Genomic DNA, 20,498 nt, shown 5'->3' on the forward strand with positions numbered 1-20,498 from the left:
TGTTTACAACAGGGCTGGGTCGATATCCACAGGAGGCGCTCAAATAAACAAACCATAAATGCTGGGGATTCTGCTGGCCTCAGAGATTATGGCTTTAACAATGATTAATTTTAACAACCTGGGCTAATTGTCTCCGAAACTTTAGTTAACAGTAAATATGATCTAGCCCTGGGTGCTTTTCTCTTCTGTAATGAAGAATAATGAGCAGTAGAATTACTGCTGGCACTTTTTGATTTTTTTTTTTTTTTGGATTTGTAGAGAGCATTGAGGCCGGCAGGATGTGAGTCCAGGAATGAAGAGATAGACTGTATCTATCTATGCGTCTGTCTGTGTGGAAGGAAACAAGTGAGGAAGGAAGGAATATAGACTTTAGTTTGGCTTGAAATCAAATCTGAGCCTCTTGATGAATGTGAGGGAGTTAGCCTTTTGCCTGTGTGTTTTGTATCAGCCTTTTTTCTTTTTGACGCTCTGCTCTCTGCTGCTTGCAGGCGGTGTGTCATATCTCACCCTTTTAGGAGGCATCCCATGAAGCCTCAGTATTTTTGTCTATCTTCGGATGGATAAAGACATTGGCCCTTCCCTCCCTCCTCCTCCGTTACTGTCCTCCCTTTCTGTCTCTCCTTTTGATCTCTCCCCCTATCCCTGTGTGCCTGCATGCATAGAAGTGTATAACACCAGTACTGCTGTAGAAAGCAGGTTGGCCTCGAGCAGTGTCTGTGATTCGCCTTCAATCTTAGCTGTGTGCTTGAAAACCACCTGAGGCTCGAAATGAGACCTCTCCACAAGTGGCAGAGCTTAAACGCCTTCTTTTATCTACACTATTTCTCCCATAGTGCAGTGAGGGAGAGCATGGAGGGAGGGAGGACCAGCCTGATGCCTTCTAGCTGTACTCAGACAAAGATGTGCACATAAAGTATGTGGTGTTTATGTGGAGGAGACCGTTAACACCGACTGACAGCACCATCATACTCTGCTGTCATTATCAGATTGCATACCATGTGAAAAGATCTCAATGATCTGATCTCTTCTCTTTATTCAGCTGTGCATGCTCTAGCACGAGTTCTTTCCCTTCACTTTCTCTACTTTCTCCAATGTTTGTACGAGGAATGCACATTCTTTGGTATTGCCAGTGGACTTGTATGGGATTAGTATTGTTATCACATTCCTCCTTCACCAAGGTGCAAAAGATTCTGACCTTTAATGTAATCACTTTAACCTACACAGTATCTGACACAAAGCACAACCGTATCTATATCGTTCTCTGCTGCAGTCCACAGGCACCTTGGGAGAGCCAATAAAACGTATTAGCGCAGTTGGATTGAATATGCACGTTACACATAGAGGTGCAGTTAAGTAAGGGTCACCTACGTTGAACCTAAATCCAACCCCGCATTTCATTCAGTGTGCAGAAGGCAACTCCATTACTGAGAATGTTTCAGTTTCTTGAGAGAGAGGAAATTGGCGGCTATCTGTTAGTCCATTCCAGCGTATGCAGGGGGACCAGTTCAGATCCCCTTTAAAACACCCAGCTTTAATTTAACCACAAGCCTTGATGACTGCAGACCCTGGCTAGCACTCCACATTCCTAGGTGAAAGGCCTGTGTGTGTGACTGGGAAAAGGGTAGGGGGGATTGGACACAATTTTGTTTTGTTACCACTATACTTTCCAATCTCACACACACCTTGACCCTGTATGCACTGTCACGTTATATTATTGTGTTATTGTTATATTTTGGGATTGTAATGAAGAAGAAGAAGACAGACTTTATTGATCCCCGGGTGGGGAGAAATTACATTACTGTGACTCTGTTGGTGTTACATAATACACACAGGCCCAAAATAAACACACACATGCACAAATATGACCTATACGTGCACCAATGAAGAGATGGCAGCGCAAGGGGGCTGACAATGAAGGCGCCCTGAGCCGTTGGGGATGTGGTGCCTTGCTCATGGACACCTTAGCAGTGCCCAGGAGGTGAATTGGCACCTCTCCAGCTACCAGTCCACACTCCGTACTTAGTCCACAGGGACTTGAACTGGCAACCTTCCGGTTCCCAAGTCCCTACAGAATGAGCTACTGCAGCATATACTGTATGGTAGCAGTTGTCAACTAGACAAAAATGATCTCATGGTTAAGATCATACTGTATTTCCCTTTGATTACCATGAATTATTTCAGGGGGGCTTGTTCATACAGTCATGTACTTCTTTGCTATATTGTGAGTTGGTCAATTTAGTCCAAACCTTCATTGTCCCACAAGGGAATGTAATTATACAGTTTTTTGGTAAAACAGCGGTTGTCTCAGGTAGTTTGTTGGATACATCTCGTTGGCTTTAAACAATAACTGTACTCTTCATAATTCACACAGTCTACTTCTGTACTTGGCCGTGTTTGCAAAGATGTGATTGAGCGGGTTGTTGAATGTGAGAGCAAACCTTGAGGATATACATCAGAAGTGCAGAAGTGGAAGCTGCTTTATTGTACTTCAGAAAATTACAGTTGTTGAACGACTTGATGGGGAGGGTCAATAGTACTTACAGTAACATGATGATGAAGGTCTTTTCATATTAAGTACATGCTCAAAAAGCTTGACAGCCCCCATGGTTCTGAATCTGCGCTTTTGAGTTGTGTATTGCAGTTTATCCTCACACATATACCTGTTGCCGAGATACAATGATGTCCTTCTAGAAGAGCAAAACCTCCTTTCGTCAATTCAAGCACTTAGTAGACTTGAGCCTTGATGCTGCATAATTTGTTAACTAAAAAGAAAAGAATTAGACACTGGCCAGATATTAATCCTTACTGCGTGTATCACTCTTGGTCTCATCAAGTGAAGCATTAAAGAGAACAGTAATCTTCAAAATAAAAAGCAAGGAGAGTTCTTAGGTTATCACCTCATTAATTTGCTTTATTCAAAAAAGAGAGTGGACAGTTTGAATGTGTGTTGCCGTCCAACATTTAATTAATTTCGATCACCTCGGGGTATTCTGTGTCGTTCTCTTTCAAGCGTTAAAAGCGCTAAAAGACCATTTTGAAGCAGTTTGACTTGCTTTTTTAAATCTCTCTATAGCCCTTTGCGCTCTCTGTTACTTTGGTCATTAACATCTTTAGTTTTGTGAAAAGAGGCTCTCTTGAATGATAAGTTGTTGCTCTCATTTTTAACCTCTTGAAATAAAGTGTGACTAGTTTAATCCACATCTCCATTATGTCCCCTTGGTTCACTTGTAAAAAGCTGGACCAGAACTAAAAGGCAAACTATATTAAAGGTCCCATGACATGGTGCTCTTTGGATGCTTTTAAATAGACCTTAGTGGTCCCCTAATACCAATCACCAAAACACCATATCTGAAGTTTTGTTCCCAAAATTCAGTCTGTAGCTTTTGATGAGGAGAGGGTGGGGTGGCCTTGACAAACTGCCACTTTGCTTGTTTGAAAGCCATGATGTCTCTCTCTCTCTCATGGGTGGGCCAAATTCTCTGGGTGGGCAAAGCAGAGAAAGGGGAGGTAACCTTGCCCCCAATGACCTTATAAGGGGCAAGATTACAAATCGGCCCATCTGAGCTTTCCTTTTCTCAAAGGCAGAGCAGGCTACCCAGGGCTCAGTTTACACCTATCACCATTTATAGACATTTTCATGCCATGGGACCTTTAAGGGTGAGGTATATAGTATGTAAATATTGCAAAAAATATATATCAAATACTGTATATCTGTTTTCTAAAACTGAATCTGATTGTGCGAAATTACAATATTTAGCATCACAATACACAGACATAATCATTTTTGACATACCTGTTCAGACCTAGTCTGCATTGTTATCAACCGGCGCTTTTGTCAGATTGTGTGTAATCCTCAAGAAATAAATGACAGCCTTAATACCTCAATCTGCCTCTTGGGGCTTTATACATGAAATGTATTGGATGTGCCACTGAATTCAGCCAGGAGTCTTCTTGAGGCCTATGGGAGGAAACAGTAACACATTGAAAGTGCTGATGAATCCAATCAGCCTGTTCGCAGGCATCCAACACAGATATGCTGGTGCACTAAGCAGCGCTACTCAAGGGCTTAATTAGAAGGATGCTTGTGTATTGTTTGTTTTCAGGCATTAGTAAAGTCTGTGTGTCCTGATAATGGAATTGGCTGGGAAGTGGAATCGTTTGGCCCTGCCTTCATGCTGCTAGGTCTGATACTGCTTGTCAACACCATTGTTTCCTCACCCTCCTGTGGAGCCCCTATCAATGTCAGCGAAGGAAGAAAGCTCGGCAGCAGCAAGCCAACCCCTCAGCCAGAGCGCACAGGTCAGACTGGCAGCTAACAAGGCCCTTCATGCCGGAGAAAAGTCTTTTGTATTAAAATCTACCTCTAATTAGCAGCTAGAGTCCTCCCCCTACAGCCTCACACACCTCAAATCATTCCGTCATTGCGTGAATGCAACAGTTTTTCAGCTCTTTTAGCTAAGGACCACAGCAGGGACTTTGACCAGTGGGTCAGCCGATATAGACAAGGATGAAAATCCATCAGATGCAGAACTGTGTGATGATGTTAAGTTTTATTGTTACTTATTACTCATTTTGGGTAGCTGTGTTGTCGGTTTGACACATACCTAGTTGGATTTGTTCTACTCCCACCTGTAAGTTTAAGGGACCAAAAATAAATATTTATATTAGCTGACAATGATTTTTGACTATTTTTACATTGAAATTCACTTACATGATAGTTGCAGTTCATGGCAGGTTAGTTAGAATGTCATCCAGCCAAACCCACCCGCTTGATATGACAATAAGGGAAGCTTTGGAATTCTTTCACTGGGCGAGGCAGGAATTCAATCAGTCGGACTATGGGGCTAGGAAACTGGGCATCCGACACAGTTACGCTTCAGCACTTTTCAATTTGGGCTTGGCCAGCCTCAGCCTCTGGCCTGTAGCATATCATTAATGAAAGTCACATTAGGCATCCCTGTCATCCTTAGTCATTCCGTTCAACCAGTAGGAAGTTTCAGAGCTGTATGGGAGGGTAATGTTCTTAGCTGTATCTAATGCAGCTCTACTCCTTAACTCTACTTCTGGCTGCTTGATAACTACTGGTTCTATCAAGGCATAATGTGCCCCAACTGCTGTGGAAGTGCCAACTCGTTCCTTCTTGATAAACCTGAAATACAGAGGACGCTGGAAATCCCTTATTATCTGTGGAATTTTTTTAATTTGCTCCTGATCATTGATTTCTCCACAATTTCTGTGATTTAAAAAAAACAAACTGCTGCCCTTTTCCATGTCCTCCCCGCTGACCCAGCCCTTTTACTATCATTGTCTTAAATGATTCATCATGTTTATTCTTCTCTCTTCGTTGCCCAAGCAGTTCCTTGTGTGGTGTGGTAGAGGTCATGGATTCCTACGTTTATGCAGGGAAGATTAGATTGATGTCTTGGGTTTCCGCATGTTGTGACCTTTGCCTTTAATCGAGTGCCGAACACAGTGAATGCCTGGCCTGCTCTCAGACCTTTGGCCTTCAGGGTGAGCTCCATATTGAGAGGTCCAGCTCATGTTGCCAACTTGTGTGGTTCTGTGGCTCTTGCAAATGGCCTTTTGGTGGACAAATTTGGTTCTTACACAATAGCATTGCTTCTATGGTGCAAGTTAATGCACTCTCTGGCCTTACTGTGTTTAAGTGATTTAGCCACACAGCATCAAATTCCAGAGCAGAAAGCACACACTGCATTCTTGATGTAGTTTCTGATGGGCATCTGAACTCCCTTGTCAAATAGCTGCTGCTGACCTGTCAAGCAGTCTGTTTACACATCCTATCAGGGTGAAAGCTCAGCAAAATATCACACTGTGTGATGCTCCTTTTAACATAATGTGTGTTACTTGAGCTACTTATGTCTAAGGAAAGCTGAGCCCCCCCAGCTGCCGGAAAACACACACACACACACACACACACACAAATTAAGTAATCACTTCTTTGTTTAAGATAAACCAAAAACAATTATGATTGTTTCCATTCTTAGGTCCTTAACCTTTGGTAGGGGGCAGTTTTGAAATGTGAATATAAATAATTAATTTTGCTCTAACAGTAACAATAACAAAGTGCTCCTTACGCTTTTATGCAAATATACATCATGATAAACCTGTTTTTAACACAGCTACAACACAATTTGGCATTAATGTAACAACCAATAACTTATTAAACTCTTATGAACTCTTATTTTTTCTCTGTGTCATCCTGTTCATTCATGACCTAATGGCCACCTGGGGCTTGCTAACTTCTGACTAGGGATGGAATGTCCGGTGTGATGTTAGTGACGGCCAGTCTAATGGCGGTTTTCCACTGCGTGGTATCTACTCGACACTCGCCACGGCTCTACTCGCTTTTTTGGTTTCCATTACAAAAAAAGTCCCTGGGACCTGCTACCAGTACTTTTTTCCAGTCGAGGTTCCAAGTGAGCCGAGGCGATACCAAAAGGTGACGTGGTTACCTGCAGACTGCTGGTTGGTCGGAGAGAATCGCCCTTATGACTGCGTTTTTAGCAAACACGAGTGCGGATGTGTGTCCGAACAAACGGACATTTAAAACAAATCTAGCCCGACACCGACAGATTATCCACCTCTCGCACTATTCTCACTTTTCAACTGTTCGGCTACTAGCGCTTCATGTCGTTCCATATTGCACACTGTTACTTTAAAAAACAAGACCAATATACTATAACAAAACCCTCCCAACATCCCGGTCTTCTTCCTCTGCACCCTGTGACAGTGTCCCCCCTGGCTCTGCTGGCCCAGATGCATCCCAGTCGTTGTCATAAGACTGTCCGTGACTCTCATAAAATTATACGAACCCAGTAGTCAGAACCAGAGGTTTCACCGGTCGGACATCGCCCACCACGTTCTGCGGCGGCGATTTACAAAGCTGAATGCTCTAAAACACAACAAGTCCACATCAGTCATGTTGGTGTGTAATCATGGTTGTTCATGTACTTTATAGCATATAGTAATTACTGACTGCGACGCTGAACACATGCAAATGTTAGCTAACGTTACCAGGAAACTTAACTTACCCTGTTGTGTCGGCGAACAACCGTCATGTCGACGTCTGAACTCCGTCATATTCCCAAACTCCTGTTTTTTTTAGCGGTGATTTTTGTTGCTTCCTTCAGCTTCTTTTGAAACAAAACATTTCTTCTGGCTGTGGCGAGTAGCCGACGTGCTGTTGTGAGTCGCGCTGAAAATTACGTCATCACGCGTTGCTATAGTGACCAGCCACGCTCAGGCTTTACGCAATCTGCAATGGAAAACGAACATAGAATGGGCCGAGGCGAGCCGAGCCGTGCCGAGCCAAGCCGAGGCGAGCCAATACCAGCAGTGGAAAAACGCCATAAAGTTCTGGTGTACATCGGCCTGTTACAGGCCTTTGTTGTTTTTATTGTTGCAAGGGCGCTGAAGGCCGTCTCACACAGATATGCGGTGCTCAAGGGGAGAATAATCTTGTAATTGCGTGTTTGGCCAGTCTTGGTTCAACAGCATGTCCTTTTACGATCCAAAATCTTTTGTATCCGTTCTAGAAATATTTCTTTGACGCAGAGTTGGATTAAAGTTCAGCAAGTTAGTTTTCACAGCCGATGTATTCCACTTCCTCCATGCTGGAAATGTAGGGGTCCATCACCCACGATTCTTTTGATAAGTACTTGTCAACATCGGCAAAACGAAACTTAATTTTCTCCAGGAACAAGTTCATGTGTTGGGTAAACTCAGTGCGTAAAGACGCACGCACAGTGCCACCAGACTGGTTCATCAGCAGTGGAAATTGTTGCAGCTCTTCTTTTTACATTTTCCTAACTCTGTATTCCATTTTATGCACAACAGCGCAGAGAGCGTCTTTGCGCTGCAGGATGTTGGATTCGGGGCCTTGCATCCGCTTCTCTGTCTGCTAGCTATCCCAGGGCTTTTTCCTTCAAACTGCTGTTAAAGGAACGCCAACTTATTCGGACTTAAACTTATTCACTGTATCCCTCAGAGTTAGATAAGTTCATACATACTTTTATCGTCTCTATGCATGTTGTTACACTGTCTGACCCACAGATGGAGAAGCACTGCTACTTGGGTGGAGTGGTTAGTGCAACCTGAAAAGCACCGTTGTTACTCTCTTCTCCACACCACGGGGCTTCTCAGGTGCTGCCAGTAAATCACTCCACCCAAGTAGCAGAAGTTGCAGTGCTTCACATTCTGTGGAGAATAGTTCCTAGTATGTATACGGTTAGAAGATGGCTATTTCTTATGTGACCTTGTTATTTGTACATGCTGTGACTATACAGTTCACAACATGTAAATAGGAAAATGTTAGTGTTATTTTGTCACTTGGATCTGTGCAGAGCTAGGCTAGGGGTGGGTGCGTCAGACAGAGTTACGACACACACACACAGATGAGAAGGGTCTGTATGGACTTATCTAATTCTGGGGGATGAATAAGCTAAAGTCTCAATAAATTGGCATGTTCCTTTAAATCCCTTATTTTTGCCCATCATCGCTGCAACGCCATCAGTGCAGCGTGCAACAAGATTCTCGTAGGGCAGGTTATTGTACATAAATTATGAGCACAGACTTGTCTAACACACTCGTTTCATCCAACTGAATGGCAAAGGGAACATTTCTTAGTGTCTTGTGCAACTGGTTTTGACAATCTCCAGCCATTTTATCAATTCTGTCTTTGACAATGTTATCAGAGTGGGACGGTTTTCATTTTATCCACCACCTGTGGGCCACACAGTCTCTCTACAATTTTCAGGAAGGCGGGTTTGATTATCTGCTCTCCAATATATGTGGCTTTTTAGCCTTGGCAATTAATAGCAAACACTCAAATGACGCCTCCGTGGCTCAGTGGAAATCACTGCTTGCTTTTTCAAATGCTTTTCTGATGTTGTTGGATCTTTTTGATAGTGCAAGTTTTCTGGCCTCGACCAAAAGGATCCTGTTGTTTTGTTTCTGGGTGTCGTTTCATTTTGCTTGGCTTCGTGTTGTCATTAGCTAGCTTCTGCCTACAAATGACACATTGTGGCCGAAACTTGTCCTGTCCTTCAATAAAACCGAAGTTGAGGTAACTATCGACATATAGCATAACTTTCTTTTTTGATACAGCGGAGTCATTTTTCAGCACTTTTACGTTTCTCAGACATGTTTCATTCATACAATTGTGATGCCATGGCGGCGGTAAAAGACTTGGATGATAGCAGCTAGCAGCTGACCTGATGACAGCAAGGGTCACAGGTTAAGAGGTTCGGTCTACTAAGTAGCCTGACTATAATTTTAAGTGAGAACAAAAATATATTTTTTTTATGCAGACTTTCGTATACATTATCTATTCTAGTGTACTATCATAATTTAACGTGCAAATATATTGTTTTTAACGTCACCCCCCGTGATCTTTGGTGCGCGGTCCCCAGGTGGGGAACCACTGCTCTACAGTATATGTATCCATGTAACTTGTCTTTATCTGTTTTCATCGGGGTATTTTTTGATGCCTCTTTGTGTCACGTCATTTTCTTTTGACACTTTGACAGATTAACACATCAACACCAAGACTGGTGTTTTTTTTTCTCACTTTAGGGGCTCCTTGTTTCTCCCCGACTCTTCGCTTGACTTTGTTGTCTATATCATGTCACCTCTCTTAGCCCGTAGCTCCATTTCCATACCCGAGCTGTCAAAAGAAATCACTCTCATTTATCTGCCTGAGAGATAGGATGTGCTAAAAGAGGTCTGAGTATGTATAGTGGTCTGATTTGACTGATATGGCGAGATGAAAAACATAAGGAAACTCTGAAGGGTTTAGAGTCATACGCCTTATTGCAACATTTATTGTTACTTGCTGCACATAGGGCCTAAACACGTGCACACATTCACACATGGACATCATCACTATATCCCGGCTGTATGTATGTGTACTATGAGTAATTAAATTGAGTCTGGCAGCAGACTACCCTGCTTTCTCACAGCTTGAGAGGCTATATAAAACAGGGTGTGGAGCATGTGGAAAGTGTGATCCTCCATCTGCAGTTGCCTACATGGCCTCTCTCAGCCCCAGAGGACACACGCTGCAGTAGGAGGATTTCTGTTGTGCAGTGCAGTGAAATGCATCTTGCCGCTGAAAACATTGACCACCAAAATAAACCAAAGCCTAAAATGATAGTTTCATTAGACCCTATGAACTTAAGGAAGACTTGCTGCGTGACTTCGGAAGCTATTACTGTTTTTTTGACGGAATAACAGAGATTGATGGCTCGGGCAAGCATAAATCATAAAGTTTCTGGAGCTGACTCAGTGTTCCGGGGTGTACCCTTCCTGCTGTTTTGTGATTTATTGTTAGTTTGGCCATTTGCTGAATGTTGGTGTGCACCAAATCATTTGGCCCTTGAGAAATGACGACAGAAGCAAAAAGTGATGTTCATTAGCTGACACATTTTTCTTCTCCACGCTGTGCATGACATGATGTTCACTTTACATGATATGCCAATTTGAGTATACTATAGAGTAGGGCTGCAATGAACAACTATTTTGATAATAAATCAATGTTAATTATTAATTTGACTAATTGATTATTAATTGGATAATAGGATGGATTGGATTATAGAATTGGCAAATAAAGTAAATGTATGCTACATCAAGAAGGAAAAAAAATAGGCCACTACAAAAGAAAATTTTTTAAATACATAAATGGACAGTGAGGATGCAGCCATGCACTGAGAATACAAGTGAAATGTAAATATCTATTTCAGATATTGCTCAAGTTTCTGTTGTGAATAAATAAAGGATTTAATTTAGGCTATTTTGTGTCTGTTTGACTGAGAAATGTACAATTACAGGTTAATTTAAAAACAATGTGGACAAAAATAACGTTAAGTTACCTTCCAATTTTCTCTCCATTTTGTAATGGAGGCAGTTTTGTAAAGTCAAGGTTACTAATTAACAGAGTCTTTACCCATTCATGCAGCTCCAACATCCTCCACGTATTGTAGCTCCAAAGTATACTTATACATACTTATACTTTTGAAGACTTGACACTGTACTCTGTAGTAGTCTCTAATTAATAATTTTTCAAATGGTTCCAGAGGAGATGGTGTGATTTCCCGTATTTCATCACGTGAGCTATACAAGGCATTTCCATTAGCTGGCTTACTTCACATTACCACAGCGCAACATAACATAGACCCAACAAATCAATTATAAAATGTGTTAATTGATTGAATCAATCAGTTGTTGCAGTCCTTATATAGAGCATGATGTAATGAGCAGAAATCATCTCATGACTTAAACATGTATGTCCAACTAATAATGATAATGATTATTAATAATGACTGTTTTTTTTCCGATACCGGTGCTAAAGCGATACATTTAAAACGGTGCCGGTACCTGAAACGATACTTTTTAATCATCTACAAAAAAGAAGAAGAAAAAAGAAAGGGTACTAAACAACATTAAAGAACGGCTTTTCTATTGTTAAAGGCCATATGGTAAAAATTAAAGATTTAATAATAATGCAATAACTATAATTTCTAACAATAACTTATTTCAACAGTAAATTGCTGTTGAACGACAAAAACAACTACCAGATGGGAAAAGGGTATTTTGCAATAACTTTGAATGCGCCACGAGGCTACCTGTTGTAACCGTCTAGCGTTTGTGTTGTTTGATTCTGACAACGGCAGCTGCTGCTCTGCAAAGTAGACTGTTGCGTCCCGATGTTGGAAACCTCTACAGTGAAAATCAGTCACACTTTACACTGTTTAACGTTAGCTGTCAGCATAGGCTAACGTTACCTGCTGTTGAGTGTAGTGTAAAGTCAGGCAACAACATTTTTGTTCTTATTCGGTCTCGTTACTACCGTTTACGTCAACACCGGTGCCCTATTGGCACTGCGTTTCGGGACCAAATCCTAATGGCAATCAACTTTTGCCATACAAATCAATCAAAATGTGTTTTAAACATAGCTTTTCAAATGTCTACGGACTAAACTTTTCAAATGTATCATGATAAAGCTTTTCCTGGCCTTTGGCCAAACTTGCCACTGGTGTGTAGGAACTGCAGTATCTTTGGCTGCTGTAATGTGTGTCTCTCGACATTTCGCCTCCCATTTATCCTCTCATGCCCTGTGATTTGTGTTGTGCGACTGTTGTAGGCAGGAAGCTGCACTCTTGGTACAGAGGTCTATCACTAACACCATGAGTAGCAAATATTCACTTTGCACTTATCACCGCAGGGCAGGCACATGAGTGCTTGCACTTCATTAACTTAATTATATACTGAATGCACACAAGTTCAAGTGCCAAAGCTACTTCCTTTAGATCAGTGTTTTCAGGGCTTTTCTATGCCATCTGAGTTTCAACTCAGTGTCTTTGAGCAAATCATCAATGTTAACCAGCACTTCTAAATGGCTGTGGGGGTTGAGAACAAGCGAGTTTCCCCCTTGCAGACCAATAGTGCATTCCAAAAGAAGGGAAAAGCCGCATTATCTGACAGGTGGTAGTGCATTGGTATTACAGTACAGTCCTTTCAAAACAGTGACAGTATAGCTGTCTAGCTTTCTCAGGGGGCCAAGAGCCACTGTTCTGACATGTCCCTGTGTCAGCGGTCTAGAGGAGAGCTGGAATGTGCTCATGACTCTACATGCGTACCCTGTTATGCTCCACTGGGGTGTAGACTGGCAGAATCAAGCTTCTCCCCCCCCACCCACTGCAGTCCCTTCCGCCCTGTCTTTCATACGTTGACCGAGTGAGATGGAGGGATAGTGGTTCATGAGATAGAGCTTGAGATATGATGCAATGTGAAAACATTCTTCACTCTAAAGGTGTTCATCACCATGATATATAAAAAGGCTCAATGTTCACACTTGTCATTCGGCAATGTCCACTAAAAGGAGCACTAAACCCTACACTTAAGTGGTTTGCTCTTTAAATAAAAAGCCTAGTTTAATGTATTTTCTAAACAATACTGCTAACCGTTGTATTCAAATGTAAAAAAGTTGGCCTTTTTGTGTCATTACTAAACATTTGAGTTAAATGTGACTGAAGTGTTTTCTGTACCTTGGCCTTACGATCTCTTCCACTGCTTTCACCCAAAGCTGGAGAGCAAGGCTGCAGGGAGAAAGGTGTTTATGTGTCCTCCAGAAATAGTTTTACTTTGTAATAGCTGAGGACAAACATATTATTAAAGCTTGATACAACTCTTACCACAGGAATTAATTGTGTCTCCTTTACTCAGTGTATAATTCTAATTGTGTTCTTGTTTTAGTGGAAATCAAAACTAACAAAGGTTTAATAATGATTTGCGTTCATAACTGCTTCTCACAGCATTACATTTTCAGCATTTCAGCATGTCGTATTTGAGAAGGCTTCATCGTGAAAACTTTGTGCTCATCTCAAAACAATACAGTTTTTTTATCTGAGCGGAGAGAGAAGACTTTATTGAATTCAAAGCAAAATGATAACATCATGTGGAAAGAGTGTGCTGAGAAAATAGACTTTTATCAAGAAGTGTTGTTATTGGAGGACTGCAGTGTTAGCCAACTTTGTTGCAACTTAATTTGTTTTCTCATGCTCTTGTCTTAATTCTTCATTTCCAGCCTCCACAGGGATCTGACAGAGACAAAACAAAAGGGATTCTAAGCCTGAGAGGAGAAAAGACTGTGTAGAGGAGAATGGCATTTTCTGTGCATCTTTTGACCCTGACCCTTTGGGAGTTGTCATTCATATGAGTAATATGTATGTGTGTCTGCATGACTTTTTGTTCCTATTTGTGTGTGTGGTTTCTTTTAAGTGAACTTTCTGCTCAGCAGCCCATTGTTGTTAAAAAGGGATGACAGATGACCATTTCAATATATACACAATACCTCTTTTTCTTTCTTTCATATAATTAAAAAAGTGTTTCTCTTTACCTGCACTACTTATGCACAGTGTGATCTGTGATCCCTGGCAGATGTGCTTGTTTGAAGGTGGTATCAGGTTTCCTTGAGGTGGAAAGGGGGCACAGACCTAGAAATAGCAGCAGCAGTAGGCAGCTGGGCTCCACGTCATCCTAAGCTGCAGCAACCAGAGCCCATCTGGAGAGAACAGAAACCCAAGGACACTGCAGAAGAAGATGGGAAGTGAGGGAAAGATACAATAAGAGGCCTTTCTGTCTTTCTTTTCTTTCTTTCTTTCTTTCTTTCTGCACTCACTCACTCACACACACACCCACACAGAGTCAGACTTAAACAATCGGCCATGGAAGACTCTACGTCACCTGAAAGCCACGCTCATGTCCTTTTAATCTTCCACCCCTACTCGTCTGCTCACTTTGGGCCACTGGGACAGATGTGTCAATGACAGACAAACTGAATTGATGCCTTTTCCTGCCTCAAGCTACATTGTGTAGATAGATACATGTGGTTTCTACAGTACCACCACAGTCATTTTCCAACAGCTTATATTTAGGAATAGGATGTAGAAAAATTATTGTAACAAGGCTTGGATGATATGATCTGAAATATATATCAAGGTAAATTATCAGATAATAACTATTTATTCAGCATTGCTAGTGGCATGGCTCTAGGTCTATCTCTGTCTCTGTCTTGTTTATACATCAGTGCATTTCAAAGCATTTCCTGACACATGCTGGCTCACCTCTGACATATTGTCTTGTTAAATAGCAGCAGGACCAGTTAAAAATATTGGGCTGTTGGCTGACTGGTTTGTCCTCTGGTAAGATGTCACTGTGTATTGCAGCTATCGTCAGTTTGTAGATCTATAAATGAGAAGGTTGTTCATTGTCCAAACCTACAGTACTACTGTTTTAAATTGTTTGCACTTAAAATACCATGATTAGGTAACAAAGAGTTGTTTGCAGATTGATCGTTGAATTTCAGTACACTATACAGTAATTAATTTGTAGCATAAATATGCTTTATAATTAGTGTTAAGTAAAGCTTTGGTGTGTAACCTTTTTATATTAATGAATAATGGTGTCACCAAAATTAAGTTACAATCTTGAATTCTCGTTGATACTGCCACGCCCCCATGTCATGTCCGGTCGGCTTGCGGAGATTACTACACACATAGTAGCAGAAGAAGACCAGCTTTATACACACACACACACACACACAAATGGAGCATTCACCGATCGCACTCAGCGAATGAGGTAATAAAAACACTCTTCGGTCAGTTTGTTAGCACTAGTGTTTAAGTGCTGCCAGTCAACCTCCTCTTATTTAGCTACAGCGAGTCAAAAGCTAGCATGGCAATTGCAGATGGAGGAGAGCCATTGACAGAACTCCTCTTATTCCACTGGAATCACAACTAACATGGCAGTTATCTGTGTGGGATATGTTCAACTGTTTAGAAATAGTTTAAGACACTTTATTTTTCAGAGAAGACTATGGACATGGCTTGTTTTTTGTTTGTTTTGTTGTGAACTTGAATGTCATCTTCTATGAAGAAGACTGCAGTTACAAAAGAAAAACTAGTTTCCAATTGACTGGAAATATAAGTTATTATTATTATGTTGATGTAAGCATATTGCGTAATAGTCTAGTCTAAAAATGGCATAGCAAGCTCTGCTTAAAAAAAAGAAATGTAAAAATTGAGAATCAAACCGTGACGTTAGAAACAAAAATGTAATCAAATTGTCACCCCTAGCAATGAACGTCCGTTATACTTAAGTCAATGCCAAATAAGTTGATAAAAAGCTAAGATTATTAGGTCCACAGAACTCTCTGTTTTTCTCAGTATGGCTATGTTCAGAAATTGGTGTCTGGCGACATTCGCACTCAGAAAATCAAGTAAAGATGATTACTTCTTCTGAAGAGTCAATGTTTTTTTAATTCTCCGTGTCCTCCTTGGTTACTAGCAACTGGACGGGGGAGGGGTGGGGATGGGGCACAATCACACAAGGCTTGTATCATGTGGATGTGCTGACAGTTTTGTTTGTGTGTCATTACTTAGAATTCCTCATGATTGAGACAATCTAACCAATATAGCTTTAAGAGCACTGTGGATATGTTCTGAACTCTTTTACCACAGCTTACTCTGTCTTAGTAATCATGTGTGGTTATTTCTACATTTTGTAGGTGTTTGTTTTAATGGCATAGAGCTCAAAACAACACTTGGGATTTAGTGTGCTGGTGGACTCAGAGGCCTCAGGCAATCAGAGGCATCAGTCATCCACCGTTTATCGAGTGATGGAAAGATGGAGAGACAGTTGGACAGAGAGAGAGGTGGAAAGATCTACAGAAACAAAGAGAGAGAAAAGGAGACAGCAATAGAGCGAGGCGTACAGACAAAGTGATAGAGCCAGGGAAGTGGGTGTATAAAATGCATACATAAGAAGAGGACTAAAATGTCAGCAGGAAAGCATTTGTCTGGAGGTGTGATCCACTCAGACACAGCTCAGCTGCCCAAGTGGGTAAACAGCTGGAATCATAGTTCGGTGAAATTAATAGCCTGTCTTTATACTGCCAATATGACATCGGTTCCTCAGACTGGTATCTACTTATTTTGTATGTTTATATTTTACATATTTTATATGTAACTCTATTGTCTCGCATGTTTTATGCCTTGTCTTGGCCAGGTCACTGTTGCAAATGAGAATTTGTTGTCAATTTGCTTACCTGGTTAAATAAAGCTTAAATAAAAAATAAAAAATCTAGCTGACTGAAGAGCAATGTGAATTTATGTGCCACTTAAATTAATGTGCTGCCCTCTGGTGCCCCAAAACGGACGTTTGAGGCAACAGAAGCATCGCTACATGTGACGCTAGTTAACACCACACTTGGCAGCAGGTAACGTTAGCCTACCGTTAGCATTAGCTGGCTTAAACACTGTTAAAATGCTGGCAGCTAAACAGTCTTACATGTGACTGTATTTCACTGGAAAGATTTCCAACACCACTTACAGTCTGCAGCTAAAGACACAGAGCATGGTGGCTGCACTTTGAGACCCTGTGGCCGTAACTGTTTTTAGAAGTATTGATTTTGCATCAAACAAGGAAGCTGAACCCTATTCAAAACATTTATTTGATTTTCTTAGTGTTTTAAAGTTAGTGGAAGGTTTTTACAGTTTTCTCTTCTTTTGCATCCAGTGATAAACAACTGAAACTTAAGTGCTGTAGTAAATTACAAGGAGGATGACACTTTATATTTCAATATTTATTTTTCAATTTAGGGTATAGCATTTTTTACAATTTAGATTTTCCCTAAAACCAAAGTAATGTCTTCAGATTAGAGATCTACACCAGACCCGATCCAAAACAGACCTGAGGAAATCTACCTGACTCTGATTTGCATACATCTATTTTCCTGATCCATCAGGGTCCAAAGAACAGCCCCAAGGACAATTAGACCAACAGACCCAATGACCGTATAAAGAGAACACTGACAGCAGCATTGTATTCCACCAGTAGCAATACATGCTTTTTTCCCTGCACATCAAATTTTCACTATTGCCTCAAAAAAAGAAATATCCTGTCATATCATCACAGCTGATATTGACTAGCCTCAGATTCACTCAGTTATTAGACATATTGGGCCCTATTTTAACAATCTAAGCGCATGGCGCAGGTTTGTTTAGGACATGTCCAAATTCATTTTTACTAGTTTGACGGCGGAAAAAAGTTTTTGTCTACCATGTGCATGGTTTGAAAAGGTTGTATTTAATGTCTTCATTAATTCATAGGTGTGTTTTGGGCGTAACATGCAATAAATCAATCAGACTGTCATCTCCCATTCCCTTCAAAAGCAAGGCGCATTACCATTATGGTGGCTTATATGTCATATTTGTATTTGTATTTGTAATCTTGTGTGTGTGTGTGTGTGTGTGTGTGTGTGTGTGTGTGTGTGTCAAGCATAGTGTGCGCACGCTGTGCATAAGCCTCGGACCATTTTACTAATTTGCTGTTAAAATAACAATGGAATGCTGCGCTATAGACTATAGACCAGTTTTTTTTTGGTCAATGGCACGATCACTTCCCACTGTCTTAAGAAAGCAATACATCAAGAATTCCCCTGAACACAGCTCCCTCTAAGACACGCAAAGATGGGCACAAGTGCATTTGCCATCTGAACGATTTGGGCGCTGGACGGGAAATTAACAACTGCTTCACAACTTCCCGCTGCGCCAGGTGCAAGAAAGGGCGCATTGACACAAAGACATGCAGCAAAATAACTGAGGTTTAAAAAAACAGGTCTTAGTTCTGTTCACAGTTATTAGAAGCTGTAAACTTCTGTTAAGACTCACTTGGTTTGTTTTGTACACCTGGCAGTCTGTTTGGCATTGTTGCTTGACATATGACATAAAAAATATATCATCTAAATTAATAATTTTCTGTTAATGGACTAACTTGTTAATCGATATTTGATCAAAAGTTTTATCTGCTTATCTGTCAGCCTTAGTATTAGGCCTTGTTCTCCCTGTGTTAATGTTGATGTCCCCTCCGCTGTGGGGGTGGAGGCTGCTTCCAAGCACATTTGGAGATCAAGAGAAGGCAATGTGAAAGGGAGCACAGAGTACTTTGGGTATCCGTTTTCCCTGGTGTAGGTGTTATCAAAATCAGTTGACTTCAATAAAGTAAGTAAGTCTGTTAGTCAGATCACCCCCCACGTCTTTCCATTTTCTATCCATAGGATGTCAAGATGCAAATTTAAGGCTCTACATCCGCTTCCCAGCAGCAGCCCCCAGACTCACGGTTCATCAGAGCATAAACATGTGTCAGGCCAAGGAACATATTTGGAAAGAAGGATAACAGACACAGAAAATTGTGTGGTTTGGTTTGAGCTCTGAGTGTGAAAGGGTCACATTGTTCGTCAGAGTTTTTCAGAGGTCAAAGTCACAAAATATATGTCGTCTTTTTTGTCCTTCTGTGCCCCCTTTTCACATCCTATTTCTTTTTTTCCACACCTCAAAAGACTAGAGCACTATTTAATATGAAAACATGTCTCTCAAAAGGTGTAAACACAGTCTTTTGAGCTTGAATGCATTAAAACGTGTATAGTGGTAACTAATACCTTGAACTAAAAATGCATGACAAACGGGCAGGGTCACAACCGTTTGTATGGGGGACTCCAGTCAATACAGATTTCCCAGTTATACTGAGGTCACTGCAGAAATCTTAATATACCACACTATCAACTTTGCACAGCTGACCCCGAGTACAGTACAGTACTGTATTGCCTTTATGAGTGGCTGTCAGCCGTCTCGAGTATAATGTCACCCTCTGACCCCGTTTCCTTGGTTACTAACTACTCTTTCTAGACTCTCATCTTAGGTTGCAATTTTTTGTGGTTTTTCTTAGTGTTACAAGAAGAAGTGATGAGGAAAAGAGAGAAGCAGAGAGAGAGAGTGTGTGGCGTTGGCCTTGCCAGCCCTCTCTGCCCTGACGTAAGTGAGCATGGAGACACCGGGGGTAGCTTTTCAATTGCTCATTCCTTCCCTTTTCAACCAACAGCAGCCTGAAAGCTGTCAGACTTCCTACGCGCCAAAATCCACACATGCCCTGCCACTGCGTTGCCTTGGTGACATTCAAACTTGGTCCTCGAGCATCGGAGAAAGGATGAGGTTGGGTGAACAGAGGTGCCATTTGGAATTGTAGGTGAAACTGCTGGTGACCCACAGAGCTGGTCGTACCGCCTTCTGTTAAGTTTTTCTAGGAGTGACAGTCAAAGCCTGCGTGTTTGCCGGCGGGAAGCTGACTTGTGTGAGAGGATGAGGATTGGCAAAGGAGAGCGGCTGGTACATAGGAGGCCATTTCACGCAACACAGCTTCCAGGAAGTCAGTCATCAGAGATGCCAAAAGAAAGCTGCGTCTTTTTCATAGCCGGCCAAACGGAGCAACCAGGCGTGGAAGGCCCTCGAGAAGACAATATCCCCTAACTAATGCCATCTGGGATGACTTTCCTGGTCCTTCTGTTGAAGCCTCTCACCCTTGAACCGTTCATTTCAAACTTCATTTCAAATATGCTTTGGGGCTTGGTTATTTAGTCATTTGTTGTCATGTTTTAGGGACCTCATTTTTGTTCATTTGATGAGTTTTTGAATAGGACTCTGCCAGTTTTACGCCAATGCACTGCAGGTTGTCTGTTATTCTCCTGTATATGTACTTTGTGTGTAATGGGAATATGGAGATGACAGGAGAGGAAGAAAAGGCTGTTGGCAGCACTACTGTCTCTTTGGGAAAAAAGGACTGAGCCAAGATAAAACACAGTCAGGCCAACAGGAAAATGGGAAATCACCATTTCTGCCTTGCAGTACCCATGGATCCAACAACAGCTGTGGGGGACAATACCTTCAGGATGATCAGATAATCACAGTTCAGTGTTATTAAATGCATAGAGGAAGTAGAAAAAGCACAGACACAAGACAGCTTGTCATAATGTGTAGTACAGTATTTCACCTTGAGAAAGGTTACACCTGAAGATAAAATTAAGATAAATTGACAGGAAAAAATAGCAAACATATAACAAGAGGCAATCTGTTGCCTCTGGGCGTTTG

General features: G+C 41.4%; 1 protein-coding gene and 2 long non-coding RNA genes across 7 annotated transcripts in view; 2 read left to right on the top strand and 1 right to left on the bottom strand.

The window, feature by feature from the left end:
- Nucleotides 1-20,498, top strand: part of rbms3 (RNA binding motif, single stranded interacting protein) — a 277,803-nt gene that overhangs the window by 45,352 nt on the left and 211,953 nt on the right. The window lies entirely within an intron of this gene.
- LOC116701723 (uncharacterized) lies at nucleotides 466-16,877 on the bottom strand. The gene is made up of 3 exons (XR_004334992.1): nucleotides 16,732-16,877; nucleotides 8,290-8,298; nucleotides 466-478 (listed from the first exon to the last, which is right to left on the bottom strand). It is a non-coding gene; the product is annotated as an uncharacterized LOC116701723 (long non-coding RNA).
- Nucleotides 4,171-11,921, top strand: LOC116701724 (uncharacterized). Its single transcript, XR_004334993.1, has 3 exons — nucleotides 4,171-4,182; nucleotides 7,026-7,030; nucleotides 11,786-11,921. It is a non-coding gene; the product is annotated as an uncharacterized LOC116701724 (long non-coding RNA).

Source organism: Etheostoma spectabile, chromosome 14 (genome assembly GCF_008692095.1).
Source record: "Etheostoma spectabile isolate EspeVRDwgs_2016 chromosome 14, UIUC_Espe_1.0, whole genome shotgun sequence".
Taxonomy (NCBI): domain Eukaryota; kingdom Metazoa; phylum Chordata; class Actinopteri; order Perciformes; family Percidae; genus Etheostoma; species Etheostoma spectabile.